The following is a 22,347-nucleotide window of genomic DNA, read 5'->3' on the forward strand; positions in this document are numbered from 1 at the left end:
GTTCAAAGCCAGCCTCAGCAATGGCAAGGCACTAAGAACTTCACTGAGATTATGTGTTTAAATAAAATAAAAATGGGGCTGTGAATGTGGTCTCAGTGGTCCCCTGAGTTCAATTGTCAGTAGAAAAAACAAACACTGGAGATCAGACCCATGACTATTATTCATTACAGAGCCCCAGGACCACAGATGAATGGATTGATGGATTGATAGAAACATAGATTGAAAAACCAGCCTCTACCTCAGAGCAAAGCCTGTCCAAGGAAGGGACATCACCTTTGTCTTGGAAAGACCCACAGAGCACTTCTAGGCACATTCCCACCCTACTAAGTTGTTTGTCTACAAATGACAGGAGAGATCTGCTGTGCCAGGTGTCACTGACTCAGTCAGGCTAGGTGGGGACTTTAATTCATTTGCTATTAGTATTAACTATGTGTTTCCTTTTTTCATCATAATTCCTGTGTAGGGCAAAAAGGCTCTGTTAGTGAAGGGAGTGTATGTTGAACAAGTTGGGGCTTTAGAATGAGGGGCTAAGTGTAAATTGTTACGCTTTTCTCAGGAACCTTGATTTGCAATCTTTTCCCTGTGAATTTCTTAAGAAATAACACTATTGTTTGTATTGTCAGAGATACTAAAATACATCTCAGGGAGGCAATGAGTTTATTAGAAGTGATGTGAAGGAGTAACAGGGTGACACTCTGACAGAAGAAAGTGTGTTCTCTCTGAAAAGATAATAGCATGGCTCTCTTGAAATCCATTTTTTTTTGAGATCTAAAAGAAGATCCCAAAGAGTCCTGCTCAGGTACACTTCTTGACTTTGGACTGACAGCAGGATAACAACAAATTCTCAAGTATCCTCTGCCATGAAAATTTTAGGTTAATTAAGCTCATGTTCACAATTTCTATTTGAATTCTTAAGCATAAACTCTCACAGATTTCATGGTTAGTAAGATTTATCTTTGTTTCTCTGAGTTCCAGAATCTGGTCTATAGCAGGGTCACAAAAGTCTTCACTTCAGGGTAACTTAAGTTGCTCTTATAAACATTGTTTTGAAACTGCATTTCTTCTGTAGATAACAGTTTGTTAAGGAATGTAATATATCCTGTGCAGTTAAGCCAGAACTTTCTTGTAAAATAAAGCATGGGGTCAACATGTTGGGCCTATTTATTTATATTACTACATGTTAAAAACAGAGCTAGTCTACCACTAAGCTACATCAGTGTCACCCTTGCCAGAAATAAGGTTGCATGGGGATGCAAATCTCTCAATCAGTCAAAGGCAGTGTCTAATTGACATCATATTATGGAGCTAAAAATCATAGAAGAATTTCCTTTCAAATGTGCTATGCCACCTTTTTATTAGATGTGGTTTATTTACTACTTTCACTAATTACAGGAAATCCCTTTGAAATCACAAATTTTATTTACCTTCCAGTCCTCAGAGGGTCATGTTCTTCTCGTGTAGATCCTCAGAACCAGAACCACATAAAAATAAATAAATAAATTAAAGGTATTGTGTCCATCTAAAAAAAAAAAAAAAAAAACTAACACCAGAAAACTGGGCACACAGGTGCAAGCCTATAATCCCAGCTGCTCGGGAGACAGAGGCAGTAGAATCATAAGTTAAAGGCCAACTTCAGCAACTGAGACCCTGCCCCAAAATAAAAAGGGCTGTGGATGTAGTTCAGTGGCAGAGCATCCATGAGTTCAATCTCTGCCAATGCAAAAAAAAAAAAAAAAAGCAAAAAGAAGTGATTAAAATAGTAACAATTAGGAATCCTCTCAGGAGCTTTTCCACAGATTTCAAAAAAGTAAGTGCCTCAGACATTAGTTTCTCCTAATTCCTCTTTCTTTTAATCTTTATTTATTTATTTTTATGTGGTGCTAAGGATTGAACCTAGTGTCTCATATGTGTGAGAGAAGCACTCTACCTCTGAGCTACAGCACACATCTCTGTGCCTCAATGTCGTTATGTCTAAGGGAGGAAACAATTTCAATCACAATCTTCAAACAACAATATTTTATATATAAAAATTTTAAAATATGGCAAAATAAATAATTAAATCACATGCAGAGAGTAAATGAGAAAAATAAGTAATGAAGAAAGAGCAGAAAGATCAATAAATAAATAACAGAAAAAAATAGAGAAAAATAAACTAATTAAATGCTGGTTCTTTGGCTGTGGTATAACTCAGTAGTACAGTGTGTGCTTACCATGTGTAAGGCCCTGGCTTGATCCCAAGCACAAGAACAAAAACATAAAAAAAAAAAAAAAAACACTGGTTCTTTGAGAAGACAGAAAAAAAGTGGAAACCTCCAGTTGGGCTAATGAGGGAAAAAAAGAGAGAATATATATATCACTAATATCAGGAAAGAAAAGATGATATCACCATAGTTTGTAGAGATATGAAAAGGACATACGCCAATAAATCCATCAACCTAAATGAAGAGAACAAATTTCTGGAAAGATACCACCAAACTCACCTACAATGAAGACTTGAATTGAATAGTCACAGGTTTATATTTAACAGAATTTGTAGCTTGAAAATCTTCCCTTAAAAATTATTTTCAGATCCAGATAGCTTCACTGGAAAATTCCAACAAACATGTAGGCAAAAAAATATATACGAATTCTATAAGAAAACTGAAGAGGAGGAAATACTTCTTAACTTATTCTGAGGCCAGCATTAACCTGCTATCAAAGCCAGACAATGACATTACAAGAGGTTGTGATACCCTTCATGAACACAGGTGCAAAATCCTATAAAAATTGTGGGATGTGGGTAGGGGGTTTTAAAAAGGGCTTCACACATGATAAGCTAATGCTCTAATGTGGCTAGGCTAATGCCACATCCTCAGTCCTTTTTATTTTGAAACAGGGTCTAACTGAGTTACCCAGCCTAGCCTTGAACTTGTGACCCTCCTGCCTCAGAGTAGCTGGGATTAAAAGTGTATGCCACTACATCCAGTTCTCAAGCAAAATTTTAATGAATTAATTATAATAATATATAAAATGAATAATACCTCATGACTAAATGAGATTTAAGCTAATATTGCAAAGCTGGTTTGCCATTCAAAACACAATGCACATCATTATATTATCAAACAAATAATGAGAATCCAATACCAATTCTTAGTTCAAAAACAACAACAATAAAAACCTTAGGAATAGAACAGTCTCATTCTGATAAAAGGAATCCAAACAAAAAACAAAAAAAAACCCTACAGTTAACAGCACACATAATAATAATAATAATAATAATAATAATAATAATAATAATAATAAAAAGATTGAACGTTTTTCTTTTAATATAAGGAACAAGACAAGGATGACCACTCCCATCATTTCTATCCAACAATATACCAGAGATTCTGCTTAGTTTAATGAGGCAAGGAAACAATTGACATTCAAGTGAAAAAGGAAGAATTTGAACCATATTTTTTAAATGATTAGATTATCTACATAGAAAATCCAATGAAATATACCCCCCAAAAAGCTACTGCTAGAAGGTGAGTTTGGCAAAGCTGCATGATACATGAGCTAAGTACAAAATTGAATTGTTGTTCTATGCTAGTAATAAAAAAATTTTACATTTAATTTTTTAAACATACTATAATAACACCAAACATGTCAAATATTTAAGACAAATTTGAAAGGGATATGCAAGACTTCTACTTTAAAAGGTTGTTGCGAGAAATTAAAGAAAATCTAAACAAATTGGAAGAAATAACATGTTCTTTTGTTGCAAGACTCAATGATGTTAAGAAGTCAATTCTCTCCAAGTTGATTTATAGATCCAATATCTCAGAATCCCAGCAGGCTGTTTTGTATAAACAGGTAAGCTGATTATAAACTTCCAATACATATGCAAAGGACCCATAACAGTCCAAAGAACTTTGCAAAAGAAAAAATCTGAAAGAAAAACACTATTACAAAGGTAAACTAATTCAGACAATGTGGTACTGATATAAAGATAAACAAGTAGATCATGCTACAAAATAGAGGCCAAAATAGACCCATGTACAGAAAACTGATTTTGGCAATGGGACAAAGGCAATTCAGCAAAGAGACAATGTTCATTTTTAACAAATGGTGCTAGAACTAAATACCCATATACAAAAATTTATGAATTTTGACCCCTGCCTTGCACCACATACAGAAATTAACTCAAAATGGGTCATATACCTAAGTGTAAAACCTAAAACAATAAACCTCCTCAAGGAAACAGGAGCTAACTTCTGTGACTTGGGGTTAGACAAAGAGTTATTAGGTATGATATCAAAAGTGCATTAAAGATCAATTAGTAAATTGAATTTCATCAAAATTAAGAACATCTGTTCTTCGAAAGACACTGCTAGGGGAATGTAAAACATGTCAGACTGGGACAAAATATCATAAATCTGATAAAGAATTTGTATCTAGAATATATAAAGAACACTTAAAATTTAATAAATAAAAAAACAAAATACTCCCAAAATAATAGAATATACGATTTGATACTTTACCAAGGAATGGCAAATAAGCACATGAAAATATGCTCAACATCATCATCAGGCAATAGGAAACTGCAAATTAATATCACAATGCGGGGCTGGGGTTGTGACTAAGCAGCACAGCACTTGCCTTGCACATATGAGGCACTGAGTTCAATCCTCAGGACTGCATAAAAATAAATTAATTAAATAAAGATATTGTGTACATCTACAACTAATTTTTTTTAAAAAAAATCTACAATGAGGTAATACTATTTATCTATTAGAGAAATAAAATTTTAAAAGACTACCACAGTAAGAATTTAAGATAGAGGATTGGGGCAACTGATTTTTCATTCACTGCTGATAGGAATGTAAAAGGAAACAACAACTTGGAAAACAGTTTGGCAGTTTTAAAAATTAAAAATACCATACCACATGATCTATTCAAATCACTTCTGGGTATTAACCAAAGAGAAAAGAGAGCCTAAGTTCACACAAAGATATGGAATAAAGTTGTTCAGATGGATTTAGTTCTTAGAGCCAAATGCTGGAAACACCCAAATGGCCGTCACGGTGAACAGGTACATCCATACAATGGAATACTTTGAGCACTTAAAAGAATAAACTACTGATATAATCAGAAACAGAGAAACAGAGACAAATCTCAAAAAATTACACTGAGTGAAAAAGCCAAAAAAAAAAAAAAAAAGAGTACACGTGATATAATTCCATTTACATAAAACCCTAGAATAAACAAACTAACCTATAGTGACAGGAGATCAGTAGGTTGGCATGTGTGGGGTGGTGGCTTTGATCCTCAGCACAATATAAAAATAAAATAAGGCTGTTGAATCCACCAAAAACTAAAAAAATAATATCAAAAAACTCACTCTCTCTCTCTCTCTTAAAAAAACCCTAAATTATTATTGTATATAAAAGTTAACAAATTGATCTCCCTGGATTGCACAGTTGTCTGTTGACTGGCTTCAAATGAAGTCTGAATGTTTGGCTAAACTACCACTACTGAAGGCTCAGTCGCTGAATACTTAAAACACTATGTTTGCAAGCTACCCTAAAGCAATTCACTAATTCAAATAAATGTTTACTGTACATGTGCTCTCTGTATGTCATGGTTGAAAGGGCTGGATTTTATGCAGAATGGACAGTACCAAATTACAAAGTTATTCCATGTCTTTTTTGGAATAATTTATAAGGTTTAGCAACACTTAAATCACATGATGAACGACTAGCAATGGAAACAGGCCACAGACAACCAAGAACAGTGACTCTTCTAATTAAAGGTGAAAATAATAAATTTCAATGATAACATGACTGAAGAACTGTATACTAACAGCTTAGAATTCCAAAATGACAAGTATCTCTCATATCTTAAGTGAACTCAGAGCAAAGATTAAAAATTACTTCCACACAGGCAAGTATGGAGTCTGCCAGTTCTAAGCAGTGGTTCTGGCTTAGAAATATAAAAGGATGTGAAAAGACAGACCCCAAATGATTTTTTTAAATACCAATAACAAATAGGAACTTTTAAGTAAATTCTCTAACAGCTGGTATCAAAGATAATATTCTGTAACAGCATATTCTTCATTACTGAACTCAACTAACTGGACCAAGAATGGAAATGACTATATCTTATAGAAGATACAAGCTTAATTACTCATCACAAATAAAACCACCCATAGCTTTGCCATAATATACAAGAACTTTTACAGCATAGAAAGGGCATCCATTTGAAAACCTTCCACTATTTTTTTCCCTTACAATGATACTACCCTTTAAGGTTGTTTCTCTAAAAGAACACAACATCTGCTCCATTTGTGTACAATTAATTGAAGCATTTTCTTCTGTTATGTATAACTGATTACAACTAATGAATAATTTAAAAAAAGAACCCAGGAACTCATGCAAGGTACCCAAAAATCTATAAAAATCACTTCTCAGTAGTAACTGTGGATGGTATGTGCTTCAGATTCTCTTAAAAACTTACTCTTCTTCTAAATTTGTTCAGGTTATTCAAAACCATCATGTTTTGTGTTCTCAAAGGTACAATTTTGCTAAACAATAAGCTTTTAATGAATTTTGACTGACATGATTTCTCTACACATGTTTCAAACATATCATACCCAAATTCATATCTACATTAAACACCACTAATCCTGAGTGTTCAGTAACCATGGAATCCAGACTATGAGTTCTGCAAGCACAATATCCAAGTATTCTCCTCTTCACTGAGAAGCAATATCCACTAAACAAAAGATGAAGACAACCATAATATTCAGTTATTGCATCTTCTATTTATTGATTTTTGGAGTTTTACAAATGAAAATGGTTTGCTTTAGGTAAATTGGTGAAAAAAAAGCAAAGACATTTAACCACTTATAATTAAAGTTATGGAACATTACATCTCACCTCTGATACTGATTGTAATTAAAATTGTGAAATAACACCTGGTACAGCTTGAGTTCCATTGAAGCTAAGAGCCAATTTGTGGTTCCTCTTGACACCTCCACTGCCAATTACTGCCCTCCTGTTGCATTTTACTTTGAAGGAAACCACTGTTTTGTGGAGTAAGATCTACTTGTAACTTGCAGTGTGCTAGGCACTGTGCTTACCATTTTATATGCAGCATCTCTGCTCATCTTCACAACAATGCTATGCTGGAGAATATTATAGACAGGTAGAGTGTCACTGATTTTAAATAACTTGTCCAAGATCACTGAGCTAATTCCCATTACTAATAGCACAGAGTATATCTTGAACTTTTTATTGAGAGGGCCTCAAAAGGAACCATACCTGCCAGAGAATATGGATTCATCCCATCACAAGTACCTTCCATTTAATCTCAGTATAGTTATTTTTCTCTAATTCACCTTAATCTGACCATCTGCCTTTGCATGGAGAAGAAACAACATAGTGGCAGAGCTGGGTATGTGCAACAATTTATTTTCCAAGTTTTGGCTCTCAGCTAGCCTTTATTGTTATATCTTGCAATTTCAAGCAAGATCAAGATCTCTTTATTAAAATGACATCTATGGAATGGCCTTACCAGCAGTGCTATTATTAATTCTGATCATGTTTAAAGTGATTTTAAATATTCAAAACAATTCTGTTCTTAAGTGAAGCATTGTTAATCACATAAGCAAATGATTTGTGTCAAGTTATAACAAATAAGGTATATAAATGAGCAATTATCCTTCATTCCTCCAAACATGACTTTGTATTTCTTTAATGAAAACATAGAATAATGATTTATTTGTGGATCCGAGGATCAAACACAAGGCCTCACATATGTGAGGCAAGCCACATCCCCAGCCCACAATGCTGGTTTTGAAATGATGCTGTTGGAGTAACAGTGTAGTGACAGTCCTGCCTTCCACTGTCCTCTGACCAAAATTCCTATTTAACTGCCACACACAGATACCATCCAAAAAAAGAAGTTTACAGAAACTACATAACTTCTACACTTTTAGAATTGCTGTAACTATTTTGTTCTCTTTGAAATGAAGAAAGAAATTTAAATTAAGACTTCACTAACATAAGAGCAAGAACCAGTTAAATAGCATCTACTGTTCTTTGTCAATTAAGAAGATTGTTCAGCCAGGTCTGTGGCACATGCCTGTAATCCCAGTGGATTGTAAACCTGAAGCAGGAGGATTGCAAGTTCAAACCCAGCCTCAGCAATTTGAGACTCTAAGCAACTTAACAAAACTCTGTCTCAAGAAAAAAGGGAGGGCTGGGAATGTGGCTCAGGAGGTAGCACGCTCGCCTGGCATGCGTGCGGCCCGGGTTCGATCCTCAGCACCACATACAAACAAAGATGTTGTGTCCGCCGAGAACTAAGAAATAAATATTTTTAAAAAATTCTGTCTCTCTCTCTCTCTCTCTCTCTCTCTCTCTCTCTCTCTCTCTCTCCTCTTTCACTCTCTCTTTAAAAAAATAAAAAAAAAGGAAAAAGGGTTGGGGATGTGGCTCAGTGCTTGAGCACCCTGGGCTCAATTCCTGGTGTAAAAATAAAAGTCAGAAAATAGAAAAACAGAATAAGATACACTGTATAAAATGAATTTTAATTACTTTTTTCTAGAGACTGATAAGGGTACCACTGAAAATCCATGTTCTTTAATTTCAACTCTGTAACAGATTTTAAAAGTGATAAAATGTGAGGTTCTAGGACCTTGGTTCAAAAAATTTTCATGTAGTTATTTAACTGCATACAAAATTCAGATTCATGATTTTGATCTCATCATTAAAATCTGAAATGTACTGTTTTCCATACTGAGTAGCTTTGTTAAAATTTAGATAACACAAAGTCTCTATTTTATATTTCTTCAAACTCTGACTAAAAGAACAAGCATTAATCTACAATTCAAGCAAAAGTTAATCTGAGTTATTTTAAATAATCAATTTTAGCAATATATCTTACAGTAATTTCAAAAGCTGAGATGGTATAACTTAATTTGAATTATTAGAAATATCTATTACAACTTGCTAAAAGACACTGCTGTATCTGAAAATTTTTGGCAAAAAAAGTAAAATTTTTTGAAAGGCTCACATCTACTGCAGAGAATAGGAAGATTTGAGACAATAAACACAAATGTTAAAAACACATTGGTGGGCTGGGGTTGTGGCTCAGCAATAGAGCACTCCCCTAACACATATGAGGCCCTGAGTTCAATCCTCAGGACTGCATGAAAATAAATAAAAGTATTGTGTCCAACTACAACTAAAAAATAAATATTTTAAAACTGGTCTTTAATATTTCAGGGTTCAACATGCATGGATTTGACCAACTGCAGATAGAAAATATTTGGAAAAAACATGCTTTTGTTCTGAACATGTACAGATTTTTTGGAGGGTCATTATTCCCTAAGGAATACAACATCACAATTATTTATAACATATTTATACTATACTAGATACTGTACATAATCTAGAGATGATGGAGTACTTGGAACAATGGGTATAAGTTACATGCAAATATTACATCATTTTATATAAGAGAGTATAACATCTACAGATTTTGGTGTCCACAGGGGTTTCTGAAGCTAATTTCCCACATACACCAAGGGACAAACAAATATGCAACTCACTATGATATTGTGTTATATGGTTGGGTGGTAGGACAAAAAATATTTAGCCTCTAAGTTAATACAACTGTATTTTTGCCTTACATTTTTAAAAGCAACACAAACCTCTCCCAAGTAAAAGAGTAATATTACTAATTTATATAAACACAATTATGTTTTTTTCTGAAATTGAAATAATAAAAATTATGGCATACCCAAGCTAACAATACTTTGGCTTTGCTGAATATAGAGTAGAGATAAAATTAGAAGCACAGTCATCTCAAAATTAGAGTAAAAATATCAAAGTTGAATTCCATTCTAGACTAGTATTCCAATAACTATAAAGAGATAGGAATCAGGAGTCAGATTTAAAGATGCCAAAATCTGAAATCTGTAATCATTTTATTTTTAAAGAAGAAATGGAACTACATTAACTTCTGCTACTCAGAACACACAATCTTGATATCCACTGAATTCTTACTTTTAAGGTGAAATTTCAGTCCTTTCCATTCACAAATAAGGCCTGATTTATTAATTTCCCTGCTTTGTATTTCTAGAGTTGATAAAAGCACTTTTTCTTGGTACCATATGTATTGTTCCAAGTGTTTTATATACATCTTCTGTGAGAGTTTACAGGAGTGATCTGAAATCACTTCCAAGATTTCATCCTATGAGTCAGTTATTCTTAAAAGAAGATAGAGTTTCCCTGCCTTTAGCACTTACATTCCCCTATTTATCACAAGTCTGATTCTAATCTGACACTCACTCTCTCTCTCTCTCTCTCTCTCTCTCTCTCTCTCTCTCTCTCTCTCACACACACACACACACACACACACACACACACACACACAAAATCAACAGACAATTACTGGCATTAAATTCTAGGCAGGGCAAAAAGGAAAAAAGAAAACAAGCACAATTTTTTACTTAGACATGAAAATTACAGGTCCATGCAATAGCTGAACTTTCATAAAGTCTCTTAGCCAATAAGAATTAATCTCAAGACTTATCAACTACCTAGCTCTACATGGGGCTCCTAAATCTATATTTCCTGATCAAATAATCTATCCCCACCTGCTATGCATGAACACTTGTATGCATTCATTCACAGATGTGCCAAGTACAGTAATGCTAGGCTCTGGAAATTCATAGCAAAGAAAATAACCTGTCCCTAGAGGGGCTCCTATTAGGGAAGTAAGTCAAGTGAATAGTCACAGGAATGTAATATCTGGAAAATCACTTCCCAAACTAAGCTGGTCTAAAGTGAACTCTGTTTACTTCCTGCATTCTAGTCTACTCAATTGTGAACCTTGTTCTTGCACAGAAATGCTGTCATCACAGGCTGTCCAGGCCACAAACTTCTGAGGCATTCTCAACCTTTTGCTTCCAATCTTAACAACTGCCCAAGTTAGCTTGAATTACCAAAGAGTAACAGATGGCTCTGCTCCACAATGCTTCCCCAATTCTAGGAATGCTACTGAAGATGGCAGGGAGCTCCCAGCAAAACTTCTGCCTGAGCAGGGGGCAAAAATCCCAAGCCTAAGAGTGATCTTGGGGGCTGGGGTTGTGGTTCAGTGGTAGAACACTTGCCTAGCATGTGTGAGGCACCAGGTTTGATTCTCAGAACCACATAAAAATAAACAAAATAAAGTTAATCAACAACTAAAAAAAATAATATAAGTTTAAAAAAAAAGTATGCTCTTGGGATTTTAAAAAGCACAGCTGGGAGGAGACCCTCTTTCCTCCCTCTTGTTGGAGAGCCTGAGGATGGCCCCTGCTCAGTCACTTTTAACCCCAAGGGCCTAAAACCATGCTGACACCTACTAATGTTTACAGAATAATATGTGCATTCTGAGCTAAGCAGAACACTCAAAGACATTTTCTGATTTAAAAAAAAGGGGGGGGGTTAAATATCAGGTTTGGAAACTTAGGCTTCTCCCATTCAATTTGATGAAAATATGTAAAAACACAAAATATTTTTTTAATATCTCTAACCCTTGTGTAGTTAATGAAAAGACCATTATTTCTGTAGGAAAAAAATGAGAGATTTGAGAAATGAGGTCTGTTGTGGTTTTCTTTAAATTTATAGAAAATTTCAGAGAAACTGCATAAGGAGACAAAAAATTGGTAAATTAGACTCCAACAAAAAATATACATGCTTCATAAGAAGTGAAAAGACTACAGAATAAGAAAAATTTTATACTTCACACATCTGATAAGAGTACATTTGTGTATATCCAGAATACATAAGAACAATTACAACTGAACAAGAAAAAAACAGCTCAATTTTAAAATGGGCAAAGGATCTGAATAGGCATTTGTCCAACATAGATAAACAATGGCTAACAAGTACATGAAAATATTCAATATCATTAGTTATCAGGGAAATCCAAATCAAAACCACAATGAAATGCCACTTCATACCCATTAGGATGACTACTATGGAAAAATACCATGACAAAGTGTTGGCAAGGATATGGAGAAATAGAATCTTCAAACATTGCTGATGGGAATGTAAAATGGTAGAGTCACTTTATAAAACAGTCTGGCAGAGTTACTTATGGCCAATAAATTTCACTCCTAAGTATCTACCCAAAAGAAATCATAAGTCAACTCAAAAACAAAAATATTCACAGTAGCATGATCATAAAAACCACAAAGTGCAAGTCACCCAAATATCCATCAACTGATAAATGGATAAACAAACTGCAGTGTATCCATATAACAGAACACTATTTAGCAATAAAAAAGGAATAATGTTCTGTTATGTGCTACCAAAAAAACAGACTAAGAAGCCAGACACAAAGGGCCATATATTGAATGATTACATTTCTATAACATGTCCAGAACAAGTAAATCCACAAAGAGAGAAAGGAGATCCATAGCTACATGGAGCAAGAGTGAGTGCAGAGTGATGACCAAAGGGTATGGGTCTTCTTTGGAGGTGATAAGTGTTTCAGAATTAAACAGCAGGATAGGCACACAACTATGTGAATATACTGAAACTCAGTGAATTGCACTTTTCAGGAGTGACCTTGATGGTAATGGGAATTATATATCAATAAAGCTGTTATTTTTAAAAATGGCTGCACAAAGTCATATAGTAACACCTCTGCACAAGGCTCTGGTTGAATCACTCTGCCTGTGACAGGATAATATGTCATAAAAACATACAATCTGTTCAAATGGGGAAATAATCTATGTTCCTACCAATAAATTCCTATTGCAACCAATCATAAAACCAGATCCAAAGTAAAAAGAGCAAAGAACAAAAGAGCATGCAAGTCACAATTAGCTGGCAGGTTACAGAATGAAATTAACCAAAGACTTCAAAAAGAAAAATGTTTATTAGGACTACCCACTTCTTATCAATTACACAGATATAAACAAGCCAAAATCCTTAATACTCATAGGAAAATCTGCCAGCTTATTATTAGCACATAACAAAGAAAAACAAGCATTCTCTTCTATAACCAAATTAACATCCCACAGAACGTCTGTTTGTACTTGGCAGCATGAAACTTTCATTTAAGAGTGCTGCTAAATTAAACAAGCCTATGTTGTATTGAACACATTGAGCCATATACCCTGGCATGCTCTTAGACTTCATTAGTTGATGCTGAGGAACATTAAAAATAAAAAGGATAGTATAAATGAGGGCAGGGGTGGTAAGAGAATAGAGTTATTGTCAGTCTTTTCAACATTTCCATTATCTAGAATACAACAATGGAAACACTCTAACAACTTTCTTCTTCTTCTTTTTTTTTTTTGTGGAACTGAGGATTAAACCACACATGGATGTACTACCACTGGGCTACATTCCCAGACCTTTTTATTTTAATACAGGGTCTCACCAAGTTCCTGAAGCTGGCCTTATACTATCAATCGTCCTGTTGCAGCCTCTGAAATCACATACACCTTTCTAAGATTCTAAACAATACCCTTCTCTGTATGCGTAAGAAAGCACTAGAACTTAGGGATAGAGAGATCTGAATTCAAGTGATAGTTTTTTTTTGTTGTTGTTTGTTTTTATTTTTTCTTAAACTTGCTAGCTACATGCCCAAGGACAAATTTCACAATTTTACTGAGTTCTTGTTGTTTTGAGAACAAAATGAAGTAATGCACACAAAGAGCAAAGTGCAATGCTCAATCCACAGCCCAGCACAAAAATCCTTGTTGTTCACAACTCCTGACAGCAAATACTCATTTCTGAACTTGTACCAGAGTAGGGGTAATTAACATTGGCCATCCTTCTACCTTGTAAACATCTAAAGATCTATGAAGATTTCACATTGAATGAATAATGTTCCTCCTTCATTTCCAGCCCACATAGGTTTTTTAAAAAGCTGTAAATAAAGTCTTTAAAAATATTAAATAACAGCATGACACAAAGCATTCATTCACCTAAAAGGTATTTAAACTGAACTGAGACAGAGAAAGACATGGAGAGAATTAGAAAGAAATGCCTATTTTGCTGTGCAATAATTGGTAATCTTTCCATAAAGATTGATGCAATATAATTATTATTTCCAAGTGTCAGTAATCTATTATCAAGGTAAAAGAAAAAAGAAGTGGGATGGTTTCAAGCACCAAGAAAATATGTGGAAATATATCCTTTCTCATTGACAGCAATTAATGTTTGAGTGATGGCTGCTAGAATGTTCAGACTAAAAAAAAAAATGTTATATTAGAACTGACTGAAATATATCTAAAACAAAACACAGAGGGTTTAACATACACAAACACAACCTGCACCTAGGTGTCCTCTCTAAACAACCAAAGAAGGAAAAGCTTGTGTGAAATTCCAATTGCACTGCTATAGATAAGGTGTGGGGAGGGGGATAGTGGTTTTCAGCCATATTCCCATTTTGGATGTCCATTTAAAGACAGCATCTAGACTCTGTAGTAATAGACTCGCTCTGCCTGGCTCCACACAAATTTTCATTATGTCACACACTGGAAAAAACTTTCAGGATTAGGAGGGAGGTAATTTCTCAGGGGGATGGGATGTTAAGAAAATTGGGAGTTTCACTAAGCTCTGAGCTCATTATGGACCTTGTGCCCCAAAGCTACTGTTATTCCCTCCCCTTTCTAAAATCCCACTCATAATACTTTGAGTTAACAGTGCCCCTTGGGGAGATCTGGTCAGTTGCAGAGTTGACAGAAGAAAATGCTGAGCTTCTCTCATCTACACTGTACACCAGCACTTGGCATCTCTCCTCCCACTGCAGCTCAGTACTACCACCCTGATTGCAAAGCCGTTTCATCTCAAAGAGTACAAAGTCTCAAATTCTGCACAGAAAGACTGAACTTATCTGTCTACCCAACTTTCCAATCAAATGATCACTTGCTATGCCAGTCTAAACTAAGGTCTATGCCTAGTATAAGAAGAAACTGTTTCAAATGTACAAAATCCAACCCATATAATATGTAATAAAGTATTTTTTCAGTAGTTGTAGATGGACATAATAGACTTATTTATATATTTATCTATCTATCTATCTATCTATCATCTATCTATCTATCTATCTATCTATCTATCTATCTATCATTCCATTGTTGTGCTGAGGATCAAACCAGTGCCTCAACATGACAGGCAGGCACTCTTCCACTAATCCATAATCCCAGCCATGTAATAAAGTCTTAATATCTATTTAAATATAGTATAAAATTTTAACAAATGCAGCTAACAGGAAAAATAAAGGATAAAGCCTTATTTTAGTTACAACTTCTATTTAATCAATCACTTCCCAGGAATATTTTTAGTAGGCTTTAGGGCACACAATTAAAGAAATGAACTCATCAGTAAAATAAAGGGCAATGATATAAACAAATTCCTGTACTGCCACAGAAAAGAGATTAAAAAACATCAAACTTCAATATTTTAGAAAATAAATAAGATTACATCATTAGCCACAATAAGATAACAGAAGGAAAAGTTTAGGAAAACCTCATTAATTTGGCCCAATAATGAAGACTCAATAATTTCAAGTCTGCCTTTATTTAATTTTGGACTATGTATTAAGAAACAATTGCCAGGGGCTAGGGCTGTGGCTCTGCCTGGAGAGTGCTTGCCTGGCACATGCAGGGCTATGGGTTCAATACTCAGCATCACATATAAATCAATAAAATAAAGGTATTGTGTCCAACTACAACTGAAAAATGAATGTTAAAAAAAGAGAAATAATTGCTAGGCAAATTAAAGTGCAAATAAATATTTCTAGAGGATTATTTGATTTTAAAATTTTCACATGCAAATGACTTCTTCAAAAACACTAATTAAAACTAGTCACATTTATTCTTTAGAATCCTATATTCCAATAGAAATAAACTATATAAAATACAGAGTAAAACAGTGCTTAAATCTATTATATCATTAATTTTTCCATCTCTCTCTTTACTTTGGCCGTGAAAAACTGGTTTAGGAGTCAGGAAACCTTCACAGACAGGTCCCAGACAAAAACTTATTCATTCTATTCATAGTCTGGCAATCTAATTCTCTGCTATTATTTTTAAATGTGAACCATACAATTATATTTACTTTATTTGGGGGTCATTTACTTTATCATTATTTTCAAACAACATATTGTGAAAAATATTGCTATGTCTATACTGGGAAACAAACAGATCTTAAACAATATCCAGCAGCATACCTAGTTTAAATACTTATTCTGCCCATAAAGAAAAAAAAAAGATTCAAAATACATGGCTTATGTGATTCTAAAAATTAACTAGAATATAGTCCAAATCAAATTTTGAAACAAAGTACCATCAAATGAAATAGTTGCAAGTGCTATACAGTTATGCACACCTAAATTAAATGAAACTATGTTAGTCTTCTCTAAATTAAAATGTATGGGTATTCACTTTCACATCTTTAACCTAATAATGAATACACATCAACCATTGGGAGATTGAGGCTGAGGCAGGAGGATCCTAAGTTCACGGCCAGCCTTAGGAACTTAGTGAGGCCCTAAGCAACTTAGCAAGACCCTATCTCAAAATAAAAAATAAATAAATAAACAAAAGGGTTGGAGATGTTTTTAAGTGGTAAACTGCCCCTAGATTCAATCCCCAGTACCAAAAAATTAAACAAATAAGTAAATAATGATTTGGGTGTCTGTGGATGCCCACCAGGTAGGTACGTATTCAGTGCTGAATAAAAACTGGTGAATAAATCACCAGTTGGACCATATGGTCCCAACTTTGGGATATTCTGTAGACAGTGTTAATTGAAGTGAAAACAAAAGCCCCCTCAGGAAAGGCAATCTAGATGTACTTTATATATAGAAGACAGTTTAATGTTTTTTTATTAAGCCAAAAAATAAGCAGTAGGTCAATGACAAAGTTGTGAATCTGCTTCATGTGAGACTATCCTTATATGTAACTCTTATTTGATTGAAATAAAACCTAAAGCAAACATAAAATCAAAAATCATATTTACATCAGGAAGTGATAAAATCTTTTGGACAGAAGAAATACACATAGGTTTACACATGAACACACAATCACATAGTTTATATCACTCAAAAACACTCTATTATCAAACAATCATGGAAAGAATATTCTGTATGCTATTCAGCCATTGGTATCCATGTTTGAAAATTGTTAAGAAATTTATTTTGAAAGTTACTTTAGACTTCCCTTCAGGTGAATGAAACACAAAAGTTTCATTCTTTGCAGAGGAAAACATTTTGTATTCAAAACAATTATAGCTGGTTGATCAAGTTTTCAATTTTTTTTGAATATTTACTTTTTAGGTGGACACACATCTTTATTTTATTTTTATGTGGTGCTAAGGATTGAATCCAGTGCCTCATACATGCCAGGCTAGCACACTACCACTTGAGCCACATCCCCAACCCTCAAGTTTTCAAATATTAATAATGAGTTAAAGCAAAGGCAAAAGACCTAAAAATGACTCAATATATTTAAATATTTTCATCACATTTAAGCCTAAGAATATCTGACACATAAGAATCACAAGTATGGTCTTAAGGAGAGAATTCTCTGTTAATAAGAATACAGAATGAAAGAAATCTTTGAATAACACAAGGTTCCCTTCAATAATTTGTGAAAAATATTGCCATGCATGTCTATACTGGAAAACACTGTTGATTACAGTGGAACACACCTGTTATTCCAGAAACTCAGGAGACTAAGGCAGGAGGATCACAAGTTCAAAGACAGCCCCAGAAACTTAGCAAGGCCCTGTCTCAAAATAAAAAAAAAAAATAAAATAAAAATAAAATGTCCTAGGGATCTAATTTACTGGTGAAGTTCCCCTGGGTTAAATCCCCAGTACCAATTAAAAACACGTTATCTCAACAATGTACTTTTTCTTACCTATTGGATTAGCAAAGATTAAAAAGATTAACAAAATTTTGTGTGAGCAAGGGTTTTGAAAATAAGTTTCTCATGGACATTGAAGGGGATAGTTTTTACAGATAACAGCTTAGCCATATTTATCACTATTTAATATATGTATAATGTTTGACATGGCAGTTATACCTCTAAGAAGATAAATGAATAAGAATACTATCATCAACATACCATTATTCACCAGAAAGAAAAACAATTAACAATCTAAATGGTTATCAAAGGAGTAATAGATAAAGTATGATGCCTCTAAATAATGGAAAACTAGACAGCGAGGGCTGGAGTTGTAGCTCACTGGTAGAGAACTTGCCTGGCACCTGTAAAGAACAGCGTTTGATTCTCAGCACCACATATATAAATAAAGATCTACTGATGAATTAAAAAAATAATTAAAAAATAAAACTAGGCAGCCAGTAAAATGATCACCCATGATTATGTACATCAGTTTTAACTCACAAATAGAGATATATAAAACTCATTAAAAATGACAACATAGCTTCATATAGAGAGAAACTGCTGTTTATTTAAAGTCTTCTATATACTTTCATATCCATCAATAAGTTTCCAAAAGTGAGTTAATGTTGGCCATTTCTTTGTGCAGAAATTGAGAGCTTACTTTTGTCATTATGTTGTTTTTATGGATAGAAATTTTTCTAATTATTATAATAAAAAATCACAACAAACTTTTAAGATAAGGAAGTGCCTGTATGTCACCAAAATTACTTCAAGTCTTTTCAACTTCCTATTTAAGAGGAAAGAATTCATTGAATGTTGCAAGTAGATGTAATACAGGATCTCCTTCTCAGAACCACACTTTGAAATGATAATAGAAATTAAAATATTAGTTTCAAAGAGATAGGGAAAGACAAACATCATTTTTCAGACAGCCCATATTATTGGCATCCACCTTACCACCCACAGGTTCTATGAACTCAAACACTCCTAAAACAATATCCCTTTTACAACTTAAAGAAGCAGAATAGAAAATAATAATAATTTAAGAATTTTTAAAATGTAAAATCATAAAACAGCACAGTGAAAATATTTAATAATTTTCCTGTCTTACATTCTTTCTTAGCACCTTTATTAAGAACCTGAAAAAAGGAAAAAAAAAATTGGAGAAGTTAAATAGATTTTAAATGTATACATTTAATCTGATGTTTATTTCATTTAGATTTTTGTTTTTCTGGCACTAGACAAAATAGTTCAAAAGTAATCATGGAAAAATAAGCAAGCAAGAATCCCCAGGAATATGAAAAGCAACAAGGGGAAACTAGTTTTAAACAGATTTTAAAACTTTTACAAAACCAATAATGTGATGCTGGTATATGAAGAAAAAGACTAATAGAATACAAACCCCAGAGACACCCCAATATATCCAAAAGTTAACAATACCATAAGAGTATTCAAAGAAGGACTCTGAAATCAACAGGTGAAAATAGCAGGCACACAGAAAATGATAAAGTTGAACCTATGCATCATTCTGAACACCAGAATAAATCCTAGTTTGAACATTTAAATGTAAAAGTGATACCATAATAGTACTAAAAGAAACCATGGGCAAATTCTAAAAATCTTGGAGGCCTTTCAGTGACTTAAAATCCAGATACCTAGGCTGGGGCTGTAGCTCAGTGGTAAAGCACTTGCCTAGCACTTATGAGGCACTGGGTTCAGTCCTCAGCACCACAGAGAAATAAGGAAAAACTTTTTAAAAAATCAAGATACCATAATGAGTAATAGAATCTGTAGAATTCAAAGAAAAAATGTAAGATTTGTGTATATCAAAATATGTGAATATAAATAAAAAATAAGTGAAAATTTGGGGAAAAACTACAATTTATATCACACAGGGCTAATCTCTACAATTTATAAATTTCTAGAAATTGATAAGGAGGAAAAGCAATTCAAAACAAAAATGTGAAAAAACACATGAACAGAGAGTTTACAGGAAAAGAAATACAACTATCTTTTCAGAATAAGAGCTCAGCCTCATTAATAATGATAGCAATGTACATTAAAACAACTCTATATTGATAATTCCCATCCATCAAACTGTTAACAAATTCAAAGTTTGTAAAGACACAGTACATCGGAAAGGCCCCAGAAAAACAGGAACTCTCTCATACACTGCAATCTGCCTTCTTGTATCTGGTATTCAGACTGGATTCGACAATCATAGGTGAAAATATTTTTTAAAAAATTGTCATACAGAACACATACCAACTTTTTTCCTTGTCATTAATCCCTAAACAATACAGTGTAACAGCTATTTACATAGCATTCATATTGTATTAGATATTTTACCAATCTAAAGATGATTTAAATGTATGCAGCAGACGTGCATAAGTTATATGCAAATACTATGCTTTTTATGTAATAGACTCAAGAATCCTTGAATTTCAGTATCCACAAAGGGATCCTCAAAACAATCCTCCATGGATAAGGAGGAGCAACTGTACTTTTGAGAGTTTAAATGGTGCATCACTTAAGAAAGGAAGTATTTAACAAAATCATAAATGCCCTGCCCACTGGTGCATCGATCCCACTTCTAGGAATGTATCCCACAGATGTACCTGCACAAGTAAAATGATATGTATACAAGCTGTTTCACCACAGTATGGTCTGTGATAAACCTACAGAAGACCCAAATACCCACAAGGGGGGCTGGTTAAGTAAACAGGGCACTTAATAAATGCTGTTTAAACACAGCTGGTTTTTTTAAGTGTTTTCTATAAACAAAAAATATATTATTTCTAAATAAATACTAACAGGAAAAGATCTCAAGAGCATATAAAGAAAAAGCCATGGGACAGAATTAGTTACATATTATGCTACAGTTTATATAAAAAGAATATAGTATACTGGCATTTCTCCAACTATAAAAGGAAACAATTGACATCTATGGGAAATAAATTAAAGGAGGTTATCTAAGAAAGAGGGGTGAAGGTGGGGCCAAAGCCATTGGAAATCAGATTTTCCCAAGCATGCCTTTGTCATTTTAACTTTTGAACCATAAGAACATTTTATCTACATTAAAAAGTTTATTAAACATTAAAAAGAATACTTATAAAAAGAAGAGAAAGAGACTCCTATAGATAAGACTTAAAAACAAGCTTTAAATAGATTTTTTGCTCTGAAATTATATACTGAAAAATCAGTCTTCATGAGGTCATCACAAAAACATATGCTTTTTCCCCCTTCAATCAATTTAAAGGATATGATAATCTGTTTTTTTTTTTGAAAGAATTTTTAATATTTATTTTTTAGTTCTCGGCGGACACAACATCTTTGTTGGTATGTGGTGCTGAGGATCGAACCCGGGCCGCACGCATGCAAGGCGAGCGCGCTATGGCTTGAGCCACATCCCCAGCCCTGATAATCTGTTTTTAAGAAGCTATTTGAAGGAGTAAGAAATTAGGAAAGAGGAGAGAAATGTACAATGAGGACAGTCTAGTATAATGGTTCTCCATGTATGGCCCCTGTACCAGCAGCATGAGCATCATGTGATAACTTGTTAAAATTCTCAGGCTCCCACCCAGACTACTGAATCAGAAAGTTTGTACTAGTCCAGCAATTCTGGTAATACCCTCAAGTCTGAGAGTCACATATCTTGCCTGGTGCTTCCCACAGATACACATACAGCACCAGTCTGCATTTTAAACAAGCTTCAGGACCTAGGACCACACTTGGATAAGCAAAGCTGAAGTCCTCCTGGAGGAAAAAGGTATGTAACCTTCATATGGTTGAGTTTCCTATGAAACCTGTCCTCAGTATAAAATGGAAAAAGTCCTTTTACAGGCTTCCTAGCCAAGATATATCATGGAGCTACTTTCCCACATAAACTGTTTACACAGAGAATAAATGTTTTCAAATACATTCTTGTAAAAACAATAACAACTATGAATCATCAAAATTTAACTTAAGAATGTCTCGAAAAACAGCATAAGTAGACCCACAAGTTTTCAGAAGTAGGGGAAACAAATATAATCAATATTTCATAAATTCTGCTTGTGTTTTCTGAACAACTTAACCTTAAATGCATTAACTGCCTGCCATGTGCTCTCCATGAAAAAGAACCAAGAAGTTTGTTTCCCTTAAACCTTTAAAAAAAAAAGGTACTCATGTTTATGAACACTGGTGTTCCATTTGTTTTACATGAGGAGAAAGATCTCTATAGGGATCTTCTGAATAAAGAATTCTAGTTTAGACAGAAGGATTTAGAAGTCAAATGTAGTGGCACACGACTATTATCCCAGCAGCTCTGGAGGCTGAGACAAGAGGATCTCAAATTCAAAGCCAGCCACATGCATGCCAGGCAAGCGCGCTACAGCTTGAGCCACATCACCAGCCCCACCTTACAAGATTTTTAAAAAATCAAAATAAATATCCTTTTTAGAGTTAAACAAGTTGAAGAA

The 22,347-nt window shown here is 34.0% G+C and overlaps 1 protein-coding gene across 1 annotated transcript in view; it reads left to right on the forward strand.

Moving 5' to 3' along the window:
* Positions 1-22,347, forward strand: part of LOC144250639 (uncharacterized) — a 255,214-nt gene that overhangs the window by 140,674 nt on the left and 92,193 nt on the right.

This window comes from Urocitellus parryii, chromosome 16 (assembly GCF_045843805.1).
Source record: "Urocitellus parryii isolate mUroPar1 chromosome 16, mUroPar1.hap1, whole genome shotgun sequence".
Taxonomy (NCBI): domain Eukaryota; kingdom Metazoa; phylum Chordata; class Mammalia; order Rodentia; family Sciuridae; genus Urocitellus; species Urocitellus parryii.